The sequence below is a fragment of the Lutzomyia longipalpis genome, chromosome 3 (genome assembly GCF_024334085.1).
Source record: "Lutzomyia longipalpis isolate SR_M1_2022 chromosome 3, ASM2433408v1".
NCBI classification, from domain to species: Eukaryota; Metazoa; Arthropoda; class Insecta; order Diptera; family Psychodidae; genus Lutzomyia; species Lutzomyia longipalpis.
In genome coordinates, this window is record NC_074709.1 from 1,929,090 (window position 1) to 1,947,402 (window position 18,313).

An 18,313-nucleotide genomic window follows, 5' to 3' on the forward strand; every position below is an offset into this window, starting at 1 on the left:
TATAAAAAAATCAATTTTTGTACATAAATGTTGTTTAATTTTAGTGATTTAACAAAAATTAGAAATTGCATAAATAATGTAATTATTTAGTAATTTTTCAATTCATGTATCTAAAGGACTTTGAAATTATTCAATTGAATTTGATTATGTAGAACAATTTATTTCTTAAAATTATTTCTTTAGCAAATGTCAATAATAACTCAGGAATAATATTGATAGGTACAAATTTTCATAGAATCTTTTCTCATATTTTTTACACGATTTCCCCAAGGCTGTACCTTGATTTTTTCACCTTTTTTTTAAAATTAGATGGTCAAATTCTTTCATTTTCGTTATGATCAAATTTATTTTAAATTCAATGTTTTCACTTTTCAAAACAAACTATTGTTCTCAATTTTTTTTAATTTTTCACACTTTGGCCATTTATTTAATCTTCTCTTAGAAATGTTTGAATTTTTTTAGAAAGATCTTTTCTAGAGACAGTATGTGTTTTATAAAATATTTCTAGAAAAAAAAATCATCTTATTCGCAAGATCATAAAATTGTATGGTTGGTAAATTCACTAACACACAACATTACACAAAAAGATTTCTCTCCCTCAAAATAGACAAATTATCCGCAAAAGGAAAACCTCAATCCCATTCAAGATGCTAAAATGCAGCAAAATATTTCTTTGGGAGAATTGCACAAAAAGACCCTCAACTCTCGATGATTTGAACCTTCTTTTATTCCACCACACAAAGTCTCGAGGCAAAGCTGATGTGGAATAGGAATATAATGTAAAATTTTGCCACTCCTCAAATGCCAAATCTAATGCGATTTCACTTGGTTTTCGAGTTGAGAAAAGAACTAAACCCGCGGGGCATTTTGTATTTTATCTACATGTTGTGTACACACGCATTTTTCCACCATAATTATGATGCATGTTTTGGATGTGGAAGAAAAAAATCGAGAAGCAGAAAATTCTGAGCTATATCAGAATCTTTCACGCAATTTTTTTTTGTGTGTTCACCATTTGCTTTGGGTTAACATAAGAAAAAACCCAGCACGACACTGAGAGTGATATGTGGCGCCAGCGATGCCCAACCGTGCGGACGCGGGCAAGTGTTGCGGACACGCGATGCTAATTAGTGGGGAGCAAAATTGGCTTTGAATTGACACTTTGTTGTAGCACTTATACAGCATAAAAAATATGTTTTTTTTTAATTGAAATGTTTTAATAATAAAAGATCATTTACCTTTGTCATCGTCAATGGAAGGTTTTGTTGTTGTTGTTGTTGTTGTCCCGAAATCATCTTTTTGGCTCTGGCCCCATTTGTCTCAGACAACACAATTAATCACTTCTTAACTTTTACTCGAAACGATCTACGCGAGTAAATTATGGAAAAATCCATTAAATTCATCTATTGTTGCCTCTCTTGTTCGCCGCTTTTTTCCATCCCGATCTCCTTTACTATGTACGTATGTTCGTTTTTTTTTTAAATTTTTTTCAACAAAAGCAGTATTTTACTTGGTTTTTTGTTCGCGGTGCCTTTTTTTCGTCCATCTCGTGAATGTTTAAAGACCAGTTAGAGATCACTTTTGTTGGGATTGAACAACATGTTAGCCCGAAGAGTAAGAACGAAAGAGAGAGAAGTGACTTGAGAAAAAAATGCCGACTGACTCAAGATAGAGAAATAATGTGGACAAGAGTAAAAAAAAAAGTCAAAACTCCGAAGAACGATACCGATAGAGACACACGATAAATTGTTCACTATTGGAGAGAGCTAGGTTGCTTTTCATTATGTACACAACCACCAGAGAAAATTTTTTTTGCTTCATCTTCCAATCTGTGGCTGCAACCTGAGGAACCTGAGAGTGGATCTGGTGTTGGCGATTGATTAGCGACAAGTGAGTTGTGTGTGCAGCATTTGCTTTGCACCAAAGGAGTCTTGACGATTGGCACAGATTTTTTTCTTTCTCATTTTTTGTTTTTCAAGAAACTCTCAAGGAATGGCTTTTAGTGCTTTTAAGTTCCGAAAAAAGAAGAAGAAGAAGAAAAGGAAGATGGGAAGAAAAAATTGTAAGAAGGCGCGATAGAGATCCTTGGAAGAGAGTGGTGGTTGTAAAGACGAAAACATGATGGCTGGGAGTCGTCAACAGATATTTTTTGAAACAGGTTTCACCACAAAACTCGATTCACTCTTTTATAGTTATTTTAACACACGTTGTGCGTTCACACACCACAAGAGGCATTAAAAATATGGTGAATGCTTTTTACATCATCGTCCGCGTTGTAGCCTGTGTGCCCCTCATCATCGGTGTCGCGCTTCCATCAGGCGACTCTATCGCGGGGTTAATGCGAAGATGGTAGAAACAATGGGCACACAAGACCCACCAAGAGTGGATGGATGGTGTTGACGAACAAACACTCACTTGTACAAGTTTTAGCTTTTCCTTCCCAGTGACTTGGGCTTTTTTTTCCCTTCTCAAACATCATCACCTTTCGACGTTTCGAGTGATAATGCGCCTGTATGCGTGGTGGATGTGATGAAGTACCCTCGAAGAAAGCGCGCCCCGTTATGAGACTTGCTCACAAAACGCCACAATCACCTAAAACGACGTCGATGAGATACTGTTCCCGTGAATGCCAATTCCGGTCGACCGCACCAAAGAAAAACACAACCGTCAACTCCGCCTTTAGCTACGTCTGCGCATTTTAATAAAAATTCACAGACGAAAAAAAGAAGGGACGTGCCCCATCTCACTCCCGCACACATGCCAAAACGCATCACACCCTCTCTGTCACACCCCAAATTGCACCCAAAAATATGCTGTATGCGTTGCGACGCCCCGACGCATTTTTTCACTCTTTCGTACTCTGCCACAAAAATTCACACAGGCGCTTTTTTTTCTCTCTCGCTCCCACTCAAGATTTCCCGTATCGGGAGGGAGGGACGGGGTGAGTGGTACTCTGGCTCCGCCCCCCCAACCACCCCGCAAAAATTTAAATCCCGACGCTGCGATGTTTTTCGCCCGAAAGGTAGCGCCATCGCGGCTTTGGAGGGTAAAAAAGGCATCCCTGACTTGGAAAATGGGTTGCAAAGTGTTGTGCTGACATCCGCTAGCGCCATCTACCACAGGGAAGTACAACTGATCTTGAGAACATTGCAAAGCAAAGTGAAAACCCATGAAATTGCAACGGTGGACCTAGATGGCGCCACGGTGTCCATACTTTCCCAACAAAACAACCCCATACATCCCCTCATGATCCCACCGCTGCCACCATTTGTCAACTACGCTGAACAGTGTGTACAAGTACATGCATTAGTGAAAGATGGAAATATGCCATTGAAAATTCCATCTTCCACTCAATTCCACTTCACTAAATAAAACTACTTGGTCAGCAAAAAAATGCCAAAGGCTATCCAATTAATTTCATATACTACATATCATGTGAAGTACCCAACCCCTGCTCCATCGTACTTTAGTGGATAAAAAAAAATCCTCGAGAATTTTCTCATATGTGAAAAATTGGAAAAATTGGTTCGATTGAAAAGAAAATGCGATGAGGAATTTGCTTTTTCATCCTCTTTCTCGTCTATCATGTTGTGCGCCTTTCATTGGGAGCAATCAAACAAGGCGCACCAGATACATCCAAGAATAGAGCGGGAGATAGACATGAATCCACTAACAAAAAAAAATTGAGAAGAAAATGTAATTTTCTTCCATACCCCGCACGATTTTCTCCCTGGCATACAAGTGAATATTCCATCAGTTTTGTTATGTCGGAATCCCCATGAGTTTGACTCGATTTTATCCCGCAGAAGCCACCCTCTCACGTATATTTGTAGTATAATTTTAGAATATTTTATCATGGAACATACATATAAAATTTGACGAATGGTTTTGCCTCAGCGATACAATCTTCAATTCAACCCCTTTCTACCCACCACCCCCCATCGCATATACTTTTGGATTTGAGGGTTTCTTGTCACCCTCTCATGTTGCGGAGTGTGGATTCAGTGGTGGATTTTCCTATTGGATCTCGTTTGTGCACCACACAATTGATTTCCCACTCAAGACATTTCCGTGACTGTCATGAGGAAAATTCATATGAAGGTACATGCAGGGATGTTTGTCCTTCAATTACCTCACATATAGCAAATACTTCTATCCTTCTATGTTTTATGATTTTACCGCAAAGATCAAAAATTAATCACGTAAAATGTTATTTCATTGTATTTTACTTCAAAAAATAAAGAATGTAAAAAAATGTAATAGATTTCTTTTAAAATTAATTTAATTTTTTTTTAAGACAATATGTGCTAATTGAGTAATTTTATTGTCATTCATGCAATATATAACCCAACTAGCAAAATAAAGACAGACTCAATAAAGAAGCTATTTTCTGAGTAAAAATCATTATTACATAAATCATTCTATTTTTTTTTATTTCCAACATAATTAATTCAATTTAATTATTTAATAAATTGAAATAAACATTTTTGCGTCTATCACCAAACATTATGAAACTTACAAAAGGACTATCTTAATGATCTTAATAGAAAATGTTTTTATTTTATAAATAAAATGAATTTCCTTAGAAATTTCTGACTGAAAAATAATATTTTTATGATCAGAAATTTTTTGAAATTAAAAAAATAAATAAAATTTTCAGCTCCCACCAAAAAAGCTAAAATTTTCTATTAATTTTGGAGAAATTAGCAAACTTATTTTTCAAAGTATAAGCAATTCATGCAAAAACAATGATTCATAGTGAAAACATCATCAACGAAACATTGTCATGAATGTTTCTAAATATTTCAAACGAGATATTGGGCAATGGCCACGCGTATTTTTGGCGATTTTTTGTTCTTTTTTTTATTATCTTAAAGAATAATGTGCGCAAAATTGCTTCCTAGAACCAAAGCAGCATCCAAGAACTTAAAATACACTCTTGCAAAAATCCTACTCTTACTCAGATTTTTTTTGGGTCAGCAAACGACCGAATGGTCGTGAAAGGGTTAACTAAACCACTAGTAGGTAACAAATTTCAATTTTACCAGCAGCATGAAATAAATATGTGTAATCAAAGAGAGAAATTTAAGGTCTTTCACGAGAGAAAGAAAAAATATAGCATGGATGGAACAGTATAAAGCGAAAGAACGGTAAGTAAAACTTACGGGCTGTGATTCTTTCTTTGTCAGTGAAATGTGAAATTGACTGAAAATTGAGGATGGGCAAATTTTGTGGAAGGCTTTCTCGCGCACCGAATCACAGCCATCGCGAAGAAATAATGTGAAAAACCTTAATCGTGAGCGTTGGCTGTGATTCGGTACGCGAGAAAGCCTTCCACAAAATTTGCCCATCCTCAATTTTCAGTCAATTTCACATTTCACTGACAAAGAAAGAATCACAGCCCGTAAGTTTTACTTACCGTTCTTTCGCTTTATACTGTTCCATCCATGCTATATTTAATTTTTATCTTGCATTTTTATATGTTATATATATATTTATATTTATATATTTTTTACTTTACTTTTATATATGTATATATAAAACGCCCCGCTTCGCGGGGCGTTGGTCTTATGCAACTCAAGATATGACATGTCAACTTTAAAACGCGATATCTCCGGAACGGCTACATAGATTTCCTTCATTTTTGGCATGATATAAGATATTATAGCCAACTATAACATATCAAAATTTGAAGCAATTCTATAAAGCGGTGCTCGAGATATTCATCGAAAACTCATCGAAAATTTTGTTTTCGATTTTAGCACCACTTGCGGTCATTTTTTGAACTTGCAATGTTCCGAGCAGTTGTAGGGCTCATTAATATCTTTCATTTGAGCCCGAGTTGATCAAAATCGGTCAAGCCGTTCTCGAGTTATGGCCGATTTTCGATGAAAAATTGTGGCGGACATATTGGCTAAACGGCTTGGCCGATTTTCGAAAATGAGGTATCGTTGGAAAGCTCTTGATGGCCCCTACAACATATAAAAATTTCAGATTTTTAGCTATTACAGGGGCTGAGATATTGCGAAAACAAAATTTGGGGGTTATTCAAAATGGCGGACGGGGGGGTGGGGTGTCGGATCTGACGTCATAATCGGATGTCTTCCACCCGATATATGAACTTTGCCGTTGACCGCAAGTCTCTATCTATTACCGTTCTCTTGTAATTTAGCAAAAGGTTCCGGTGTGAAGAAAGAATCACAGCTAAAAAAACATCAAAGGAAGTTCCTTTTGAAAAGTTGCTATCAGCTTTACCTTTCCCCAAACTTCCCTAAACTTTCCTTGACGTTTCAGCAGGAAATACGACATTTTCGAGAGCATTTCCAAACCTTGCTGTGTTATATATAAAATGAGTTTCTCTCTCAGAGAGAAATTTTATGTACATATGTATATGCTAACATCCCTTATGCTTTGCATGTGTGTAGTTGAATGTGGTGAGGGTAGAAATAACGTCGTTTCCACCCTCTTTCGATCTCGTTCTCTCTTTCCCTTTCCTCTGGTAGATCAATGTGTGTAGTTTTTGTATACCAGTATGTGTGCTAGGGTATTATATATAGCAAAGCGGATCCGTATGTGGAATATACACCAAGGGGTGGGTGTGAGTTTTTTTTCATCATCCCCCTATACCCACCTAAAGGGAATGTGCATGTGTGCGCGGAAAGAGTTGCTGTTGCTAGGTAACACCCCCTATAATGGATTTCTCTATGACATTCGAATTCTACACGTGGGTAAGCCGTATGTGGAATGTGTGTACGAACAGTCAGTACACTCATTCTAATAATTTATCAGCTACACACAAAAAATTGGTTATGCATAAGGAATTCTTGATACTTTCCTGCGCCTTCCTCGTTCCTCCTTGGGTGCTCGAAGCGACAGAAGAAAAGGAAGAGTGAGAGAGTAAGAAAAAAACGCGACATGATAGAGAAAATAACGCATATGACGATGTTTTTCCTTCAAACGATGGCAAGAAAGGTATAGGGGTGTGGGTTCACCCCCTGAGTGCTTTGGGGTTTGATAGAAACGCGATATACTCCTTTTTTTCTTCTTTATCATTCAATGTACATGTGTAACATGGCGCAGAGACATGAGGGAAATACATAAATCAAAATCAACAATCAATAAATTTTCATGGTAATCGAGAGAATGATGCAAAAGGAGAATATTTTGGAAGGCGCACGAGACTACATGGAGTCCGAATTGAAGAAAACTCCCATGGTGTAGTAGAGTGAAGTTATCTGGTGAGCAGCAAGATAAATGTTTTGCCAAATCACCCACCAAGATTGATGACATACCCAGAGAGACAGCAAACTAACATGCGAGATCCATAAAACGCATATTTTCCACCCCCTCACAAAACTCCTCTTGAGAAAATTACATTCAAACAGATAAGAAAAAAAAAAGAAGAACCCACAGAAGGGTGAGAGTGGGAACTCCTGCGGCGAGATGAAAAGTGTGCTAATCACCCCCTAGACATTCCACAAAATAATTGTACATAACATTCCGCCTGATGGTATGAGAAAAGAAAAGAGCGCGCGCGGAATAATTAGGTCTTCGAACTCTTGCGAATGACCTAGAATTAAAAGTATACGCGCGCGAGAGAGAGAAGGGAGAACCGCCGACGTGGATGGGGAAGTTCGTCTGGGAAAATCTTGAATGAAAATGAAAATTAAGTAGGGGAAGAGCGATGGTGTGAAAATTCTTTTCCCTCATTCATTATGTACTCAAACAAAAGGCGCTCAAAGGAAAGTCTCGTGTAGCGATGTGTATATGTGTGTGGTGGTATGTGGAGGAAAAATTTCTTAAATGGGGGAGGACATTTTAACCATCATCCCATACTTAATGTCTTCCACCGCGCGTACAACTCAGTGAGATGCTCGAAAAAATGACTGCCTTGTGTGAAAGTTTTCCCTTTTTGAGACAGGATGAAAAGTTCAATTTGAAAAATTCCACGAGTTTAATTGCCGTGAAAATTCATTGTGAAAAGTTATCTTATTGTTAAAGGTGGTTTAATAATGCTTATGTTATATTTGTTGGAAGTAAAGGATATATGGTATATAATTTTAAATTGATATTGAAATGTTTTTTTTCTTTTATGGAATGGGAATTAAGCATAGGGTGAAAATGTCGTTCATTTATTTGTTTTTTTTTTTCTTTTATTTCAAAAGCTTTTGAAGTTTCGGAGAGTTTTGAGACCTACTTCAGGTATTTCATAGCATTCTAGCTAACTATTTGGATGGTTTGATAATTATGGAAGTTCTAATGGAATAAATCTTATAACAGGTTTAAAATTCAAACAATTTGATGCTAAAAAATCATTCAAAGAAAACGAAAATATAAATTTTTGATTAATTTATTTAGCCATTTAACGATAATTCGTAAAAGTCCTCAAACTTGTTCTCAAGTTTCCATTTTGGTCATTCAAAAAAAGTTCAAAAAAAGAATAATTTAAGATTAATTTACCTAACATTAAATTTACAAATAACGTTGTATTTAGGTATGAAAAGTTTTGGATTTATCACCCTCCCGAGATTTTCCTCACAACCCAACAATCAACAAGAGAAAATCCCAAATGAGTCCTGTTGTGTCGATGTGTATTATCGAATAAAAATAAACACACGCGATGGCATAGCGAACAAATAGATAGCCAATTACGGAATCTTCTTAACCGGTAGATGGGGCAGAAGACAGACTCATTGTTTACGCAATACTTGGGGATTTAGGCATCACATGGAGGGATGCGATAAGTCTCCTGTTACAGCTTTATTGCTCCACGTCTCTCTCGTCGAAAGTCGCGAAGAAAATGTTCTTTCTTTGCTTTTTTTGTTGTACGTACGAAGGGTGGCACGGGAACATTGTAAGGTGGATCCATTCTGGCGAAGAAATCAATTTTGCACATCACCGAGGGAGATGGAATTTAGGAAACAAATTTCCCAAGCACAAAGAACCAAAAAGACCATTTAAGTGAGAGTGGAATTAAGGGTTGTTTTGCATATGATTCGTATGCATGTTGAGGGATTCTTCCTAACAAATTGAATTAGGGTAAATTCTGAATTAAAGATCAATGCTTCTTGGTTTAATGCTTAACCCTTTAAGGTCCGCGCCTAGAACTACTGGGCCGATTTTGGAAATTTTGCTATTTTCCAACTCTTTGGGCCTAATTATATGAATTTTAGTCGAAAAAAAAATTTTCCAACTTACGGATTTTCCGGAAAAGCTTTGGGTCAGCATATGACCCAATGGACCGCAAGGGATACAAAACACGGATTTTTGATATTCACAATTAAGAAGCACTCTGTGTCCGTGGCCGGTAATGTTACCCCCAAGATACCTCGGAAGCACCCTGGGATGAACTACAATGAGAATCAGACCGACCAGAAGTGGTTTGGTCAGGATTTTCAGTGTCATCCCAGGTGAAGGTTCCTCTAAACACGCACCTTGCCACAGTTTTACGGTCAATTTACCACTTATTTGCCACATATTTGGATAAAACTTAACGGAACACTAAAGGGGGATACACATTCCTCCATCAGAACACATCCCAGCTAGAGATTCTGGACAGGAAATCGCTCAAATCACCGAAATTCGTGGCTCATCCAGCCGCTTCTCCACACTGAAAACACGTACCTTGCCACGGTTTGGCGTTAAATTTACCACTTATTTACCACAAAATTGCATTAAACTTAACACAACACTAAAGGAGGATACCTATCCCTCCATCAGAACACATCCTGGCCAGAGATTCTGGCCAGGAAATCACTCAAATCACTGAAAATCGTGGCTCATCTAGCCACTTCACCGCACTGTTTATGTATGGGAAATGAGTTGTCAAAAATTCCGCGTTTTGTATCCCTTCCCGTCCATTGGGTCATATGCTGACCCAAAAAGTTTGGAAAAGCTTTTTGGAAAATTGGTTCAACTTTCAAGGTTCTCATAAAGCAATTTTTTCTTGTTATTTAGTCTATTTATAAGATTCAAGTCGATTTAGACTATCGGAAAATTATAAAATAGAAAAAAATACTGATTTTCAAAGTGATGAAAATCGACCAATTTTTCCCAAGTTTGGTGCAAAAAATCGACTATAAAGGAATTTATTGGACGAATCAAAAAAATATGTCTTGAAAGGTTGATCCTTTAGCTTTATACTGGCGAAGAAAGCATCCAAAAATATTAACTAGAAGTATCTCTAAAAAATCATTTTCGTTTTGGGTCAGGGTATGACCCAAAAAACGTTAAAGGGTTAAGATTTTTTTTTAGATAGAATGAATATTATTGCATGAGATTTTTTTTTAACATTTTGTTCCTTTCGTGTTTGGAAAAGTTTATATACAAAATGATAAATAATTTTTCCTAATTCTTCAGCTTTTCATTTGGGAAATCGTATAAGACAAATAACTTTCTTTTAGTAAAAACTTAGAGGAGATTTCTTTTGGCAAACAAATTCATTTAGCCATGTCAGATAAACATTGTCACAAGACTGAAAGATCTCGTGCTACCAATTTTGTCATGCAAGAGCTTTTTCTGCTTTTAGTTTTTTTTTGCAATTCCGTGTGCTGTCAAATTTCCATGCGAGTAGAGTGACTTCTTTCGCTGAGAGTGAAAAGGATTTAATTATATACTTTTCGAACGAATATTTCCTCGCGACGTATATAATATTGGATACTCACAAATAATTCTCTTGAAAGGGATTTTCTCCGCGGGGAACGTATGTATATTTCCAAGGAGCTTTGTACAATGTGAACAGTCTGTTTAATAAGAATGTATAAGAAATTTTATCGTTGCTTTGCTGATAGATTTTAGGAAAGTTATATTAATTTTTAAATAATTTTTCATGATCAAAAAACAAAAAAATTCAAATGATTTATTTTTTGATTTGATTAAATTGAGAGGCTACTTTTTAATTTTTAATTTTTATTACCTGAATTGCAAGGAATTCTGCAGAAATTTATAATTACCTACGTGCATTTTGGAAGAATTTTTCCCATTATGTAGAATCATTTTATGATTTCTCAGTAAAAAGCTCATTCTCCCATTAGCCCATTTAAAAGCTTAATCAATCATACTCAATTTTACAAAAATTCTAATGAAAGATAGAGAAAGAATAATTATATTTTCTTTAATTTCCTATGTAATAATGCAATTCTTTTCAAACAGACTGCAACGAGCACCTTCGGAAATGTCTTCCATTCGCTCCCCTAATTCGAATTTGGGTGCTTTCTCGTGTGCGTTCTTTCTTTTGCTGCCTGATGGATGACGTGAAATTGGGGGAGAATTTTCCATCTACACCCTCCCACGGCTCCCATCAGCCACTCATTCCCACCCACCCCCCGTCAAAAGCTGCCGAAATGGTTAAGGGATGTTTCACATACAAAACGAGAAGTGTGTGTGTTCTTTTTCCCAGCTTCCTCCTTCACTCACGACGGCTCCCCTTCAAGGAGGCGTTCATGTGTTTTCTGCGAGGGCGTGAGGAGCACACACAAAAAAAACGCTTTATTTACTCAACCTCTAATAGGTCAAATTTTGGAGTAAAGTCGTTACGACGTCTGTGCAATTAACATCAATCATGTTGGGGTTGGTTAAGTTGAATTTTAATATGGATATTTTTCGAGATACATAATTGTATTATTTCATGCCACACACACCGTGTGTTTTCTTCACAATTTACTGGGGCAATTTTCGAGCCAATTACACCGTTTGAGGTTTTGCTTTTTTTCCACAAAATGCTCGTGCTAAACAAGGTGGAGGCGAGGAAATTAAATGCCTCCCATTATTGCCATTAAACTGTCTACAGTTTTGTTCAAACACTTTTTTCTCAATCAGTTTTTATGACGTATATTTTTTTCGGAGATTATTTGCGTTTATAACTCTTTTAAATTCACGACAATTTATGATTATGTTTGTTTATGAACTCTTTCTTCTTTTTATTATTAGAAAAAAATGAGATTTGTTTATTATGTCTACAAACTCAATGGCTAAATATAGAAATTGTATAAAAATATATATTCGACAAACCCTTTTTGTGAACACCATCTGTTCATCTCAAACCCACTATATATAGCTAACCAGCTACTTAAATTTCCAAGGACATTAAAGGCTCCTTTCAGACCGCGAAAATCAACCTGCGGAAAAGAGCCTCTCCCACATACATATATTCCTGTATGAGCACTCAGGGAAAAAAAAAAGAAAGTGTTTGCAAAAATTTCACTCACGTTCAGCAAGAAAAACCGCCACAAGTTTTATACGCGGTATTGAAATGGAAATCAATGAAAATCCCATTAACCCCTTCGCTCCTGGAGTGAGTCTTCTTCAATCCACCACCTTTTGCACACACAAAAGCCCCTGCGATGAATATTTATATTGCGCTGTAAATTTGAAAGCGTGTCATTTGAAATTTCACATTCACTTTAGTGAAATATCGCTGAGAATTGCAAGAGGAGGAAGCATTGTTGGGCCATGGCCATAAATTAGGAAAATATCCCGCCAAAAACGAGGAATAATGCGATTGATTTTTTTTTATTTCAAATAGTGGCATACAATAAAAATTCAATTCTATTGATTTTTTTAACACGATGCTGGTTGTTTCTGGAGAGAGCAGAAAACAATCATAAGGACGTGTCTTTGGCGCAATAACACACATTTACCCCACATTTTCCAATCCCCTTCATGGTACTCATCAATATCATCGCGCGATGTATGCAAAACTTTACGGACGATTTAGCACAATATTTTCTCATTATTTCCTATTATTGCTGCAATTTATATTGCGACAGAGACACAATCCTGTGCCATGAGATTGGTTGAAGAGATAGCGAAGGTTAATGCATATTTGATCACGAAAGGGTTCATCGTAACCAACAGATGCTCGTCTGATTTGCCGCAGAGTGGATTTTGCTCGTCATATCTTGCGGATTTCTCGGGATGTGCATACCCACGATTAAAATGTTCTCAGAACTTTGTGATTGAGTGGATTTTATCAAAGGGGCTGGTAAATCAGAATTTTTATAATTGTATACTCTGTTCTATATCCTATTGGATAAAAGGATTGATTGAACATTGAAAAGCTTAGAAATTTATTCTTATGCGGCGTGAATTTCAAGATTTTCTTATTCTTAAGAATTTTTTGTCGGTTTCTCATGTTCTTTGGAGTTTTTAAACGGTTTCTTGGGTTCTGAAAAACACCTATTAATTTTTTTCAAATCGAGTTAATTTTTTATTGTTCTATTTCTATTCTGTGAAACTATTTTTAATAATGGTTTCTTGTACTCTTCAATTTTTTAAGGATCTCTTCTGAACCTTCTGAATTTATTTTGTTTCTTATGTTCCGTGAAATTATTTACAGAATTTTTATGTTCTGCAGAATTTACGTAAAACTTCTTGTATTTTTTAAAAAAGCTTTTATTGAAAGTTTCCGTGATAAATGTTTTTGGTGCTTTCTTTTTTTCCACATAATGATTTTAAGAAAATAATTATTGTTTCTCGTGTTTTCAGAAACTTTTCGAATTTCTTGAGTTCAAGTAAACTTGCTTTAATAGTTTCTTCTATTCTGCGAAACTTTTTTTTTCAGTACTTTACATTTTACAGAATGTTACGAAAGGTTTCTTGTGTTTTGATATTCAGATTCTACCATATTTTTAAGGTTTCTTATGTTCTACCTGTTCTACGGAATTTTTCCAAAATTCTAAATATTCTATGAAATTTTTAAAAAGTTTCTTGTGTTTTGCAAAATTCTTTTCAAAATTTTTATATAGTATTAAAAGATTAATAAAATTATGCAAATTTTCTAAATAATTAATGATTTTTTCTTCTAATATTTAAATTAATTTTAATTTCAACTGATGTCGCCAAAGATTTTCCTTTTTTAAAACATTCGTTTAGGCAAGAAGAAGTAGATAATAATCTTACTTACAAGTCGATTCGTGAATTTCTGCCAAATCCACAGATTACACTCAAACACCAACGACAAGATATTTGCTGATCTACTGAGATGTCTCAGGAAGAGGGTCCCTTTTTGAACGGTCGGGGATGAAATTAACCAGAGAGAGAGCGCTATACCCTCATCCCCTTTTGCTCTGAATATGTATGTCGTGTATGGAGAGGTTGATGCACCCAACAATTGCCTCACTCGAGTGGTTGTTACAAGACCAAAGCCGAATCACAGAGGCATTCTCTATTAGCAGGGGGCTCTTCACTCCTTATTTACATTATCACTTTTCACCTTTTCACTTTTAACCTGGGACCGGGGATTTTCGGTAATGTTTGTGAAACAAATAAAATTTAATATTTTTTCTCTCTCTGTATGCCTTGCGATGGCACTATAGCGTGCAATGCCCGTTTACACGTGAAGTCGTGAATTGTCACTGGGAGATTTCCGTGATCGCATACGGGTGCGAGAATATTAAAAATTAAAAAAAGGGCGCTCCGGTGTTTCATGGGTGAAAAATGTAAATTCACTGTGTGTGATTTTCTTCTTGAATTTCTCTTTTAGGTTTTTGTGATCACAATCGAGGGTGAAACCCCGGAAGATCTCACAGCCAAGTGTTTGTGTGTAACCTTTTGAGAAAAAGACGCTCGCTCGCACAGAGAAAGGTGGCTTCGACGTTGGGAAAAATCTACCCCTTCCGCGTCACAATCCACATTGCCGTTTGTAAGTTATTTGTGTTTTTTTCTCATCATATCTCGAAGCAGCTGCACAATGTAATTTAAATATTATTCTACATCTAATATGTGTGTGAGAGAGGACTTTTTCTCATTACGCATCCCAAGTCAACCCCTTTCGTCTTTCAGGCATTAACTGCTGCATTGAACAAACCAGGAAAAAATATCTCCATATGAATGGGTTTCCTCTCGCTATACAGCCCACCAAAAAAATTGCTCTGTCGCTTTTGTTTGCTATTTATGCCAGGAGAGGTTCATTTGAAAATACAATCCTTGGAGGCTCTGCCATGGCATTATTTTAATACCAAACTCATCATTCATGGTCCAGAGAATTTTTCATGATCAACCCGGAGATTCAAATAGTTTTTGGCATTCATGCAAATACCGCGCGGGGATTTTTGCAATATATCTATTATACCAATATATAAACAGCCAACTATATATGTAGCCCATCTCACCACCAAAACCACACCATATACATATATAGAGTGAATGTGAAATCAAACACCCTGGAAAAGTCCCAACTTCCCCGTCCGAGTGAAAATTTTCCTCAACATGATTAGAAATTCTTCCCTTCTTTTGCAAAATCGCCCCCGAGGCAACCCAAAGCTGTCATTTAGTACAAGCACTTTCACTTGAAACTTTCACTCTCGTGTGTGTGTCATTTATTGTGTTATGGACAATTTAATTCAGGGGACTTCCTCTGCAGAGCCTTTTGTCAAATCCCGAAACATTCGCCCCATACGCCATTGTTGGGACAAACCAGCGGAGCAATTGTTGTGCAAAATTTCAATTCTTCCAGAATTATGCATCTTAAATTATGTTGACAAAGTAATTCAATGAAAAGGTTTCTCCATGCCTTACAACAAAATGAATTTTTGAAAGTATATTGTCCTTGGAAATGTAAACGTTTTCTAAAGATGAGGGTTGTACCTATATAAATATGTTGTATGTACATTTTTGGGTGTGTTTTGGGAATTAAATTGAAAAATTAGACTGAGCTTTAATTAAAAAACCAGGAGTAAGCTGAAACACTCGAATTATTTTTAGAGAAAAGTGGAAAAGCTGAATAAACTATATAATGAATTGATGAAGCAAATAACGCAGAAATTACTCATTCTTAAACTTGTAATACCAGCCCTGTGACTAAATGAAAGAGATTTTTAAAAATTATTCAAAATTTAATGATGGGACTTGGAAATATTTTTAAAATTCAATTAATTATTGTTCTTTTGTTATAATTTGAAAAATTAGAAAATATTCCTTCATAATATCTTCGATGTCAGAAGAAAATATCTCGAGGATCTTTATTGAATTATTGAATTATTGAATTTACAAATTATTTTTTATTTAATTAATGAAGAGCTGCCATTATTTCTAGATTTTTTTAATGAATTATGAATTAGAAACATTTTTTCTCTACTTTTTTATATTTAAAAATTATTTTTAATTTTTTTATACTATTTAGAAAAAGAAATAAAAATATAAAACAAAGCGTTTTAAAGGGGAAAAAAGAAATTTGTTTAAGCTAAAATTTTAAAACAAAAAGATTTTTGCAAATTAATTCTTGAACATTTTTTTAGTGAACTATAGACAGGTATTTTTCATATTAAAATATTTAAGTTTCATAAAGCAAAATTTTTTAATTAGATTACTTACCTTATTTATGAACTTCGAGATTTCTGAAATCGCGATAAATGAAATTTAATTCTTTTCTAATCAAAGAACAAAACTTCTAATTCTTTCGTTCTTTAACTCAACAAACCATAATTGTCTACATCCTATTTCGGACGGATTATTAGTTACGCAGAATAATTAAAATATTTCAAAATTTATTCAAAATTAGTTGTAATAAAGCCTTAAAATTAGTAAATTTCGTAAATTTACATTCGTAGAAAAGGACTCCCAAGAAACCCTTTAGCTGTGTGATGTGGCAACATTTGTGATTGTGGATGATTTTAGGAACAGATGAGCACAGGGAAAGAAAATGTATAATATTAAATATAAATATCCTTCCTGGGTATTGCGTAACCCTTTGAATCCCCTTCCTTATTACAAAACGAGGATCTGTCTGCTCAGCAACTGCTCTGTATCCCTTTTCGGGCCAGTAGTCGAGTCAAAACAGCGAAAAAAATGTCCTCAAAATTTCATGATTTATCTCCTCAATTAGCATATTTTTGCCTCTTGCTTCGCATCCCTTTTCATCCCCGAAAATCCCCCGATTGTCCCTACATCCATCCCTTTTGCTGTTCCAACACACATTTTGGGCTTTTGGCTTGTTCCGCCCATATATAGACTGTGAGTTCCTGTTTTAAGCCTCTTGGCTCTTATTTGCATGTCACATCGCCAAAAAACCACTTTAAGTGCATATGCTAAAGTGAGAAAGAGTTGGTTTTAACATACAAAATTAAACCCCCTTCCCAACCCCTATTCTCTTCTTTGCTGCGAGAGAGAACAAGACATTCTCGGGATTGTGAATTAATTTATTCCTTCTGTGCATTGTAATTTAACAAAACGAGCAAGAGGAACTTCCACTAACCCTTCAACCTTTTTTTTTATTATTCAGATGAGAGAGAAACTTTTTCCTCGCATCTCTCTTTTTTTCGTGGCTGTTTTTTTTTTGCTGGCCCAGGGAATGGTGTGAGACCGCGAAAGACGAAGATAATGGCTCAGTTTGGGACTCGCTTTCAGTTAGGATAGGTCGTTCATTAGAGAAGACAACACATGAGGGAGAATTTTTTTCTGATTCACGTTTTTTCATCACTCGACATCCCTTACAAATTTAATCTGCATTAGCGAGCAGACAAAGGTTGGGGGTGTATTAAAATACAAAAAAGGGGGCATCTTTAACCCTTTTTGGGTGATAAAAGTGAGGAAATTGAATTAAGTGTGGCAGACAAGTGATTTTTCATGCCGTTTTTACCGGAAAATGCGGAAAATTACCTGTGTTAGTGCATCTTAAACATTTTCTTTAATATCTTTAATAGATCAAATAAATTTTATTAAATTGTTTCAAATCGATTTGTTAAGTGTTTGTATATTTATATTATTCTAAAATTCGTTAAAAATTTATCATTCAATAGGATAAAATTTACTTGTGAACCCGACGGATAGAAATTTGCGATAAAATCACAAAACACCTCGAAATTGTACAAAGAAGAGTGAGAATGTATAAAGAAAAAAATCTCCAACTCACCTGGAATCTTGAGCGTTGTAAACAAAAGTCATCATCAGCTGGTCGAGCACGTGAAAATTAGCGCACACACTCACAAATTAGCTCTTAGTGTAATTACATAAATGAAAAAGGGGAAATTCAAGCAGGGGTGGTAGCTTTTCAGTGAGGGCAAATCCCGCAAAAAAAACATTTTCAAGCCGTAAACACTGGAAAATCCTACACCCTTATGTTGGAAGTTTGTGCCCCAAAGCTGACCCCAAAAGAATAATCTTCTTTTTTTTTCTTTCTTTCTTAAAGAATTCTCAGAACACTGTCTCTTAGCTTTTTGGTCTTACCAAGGAGAAATCCTTGGTAGGAATGGCTTGGCAAAATTTTCGACTGGTGGTTTGAACGATCTGAGCACGAATGAATGTCGCGACGACTTGCGTCTTTGATTCTATCAAACACTCTGCACAATTCTTAGCAACACACTCTGCACCCCCGAAG

The 18,313-nt window shown here is 35.7% G+C and overlaps 1 long non-coding RNA gene across 1 annotated transcript in view; it reads right to left on the bottom strand.

Annotated features, from left to right (window-relative positions):
• Nucleotides 1-2,822, bottom strand: part of LOC129794038 (uncharacterized) — a 30,329-nt gene extending 27,507 nt beyond the window's left edge. Inside the window, exon 1 of the long non-coding RNA XR_008750990.1 lies at nt 1,239-2,822. This is a non-coding gene — a long non-coding RNA (uncharacterized LOC129794038). The remainder of the gene's footprint in view (nt 1-1,238) is intronic.
• Between the last annotated feature and the right edge of the window lie 15,491 nt (nt 2,823-18,313).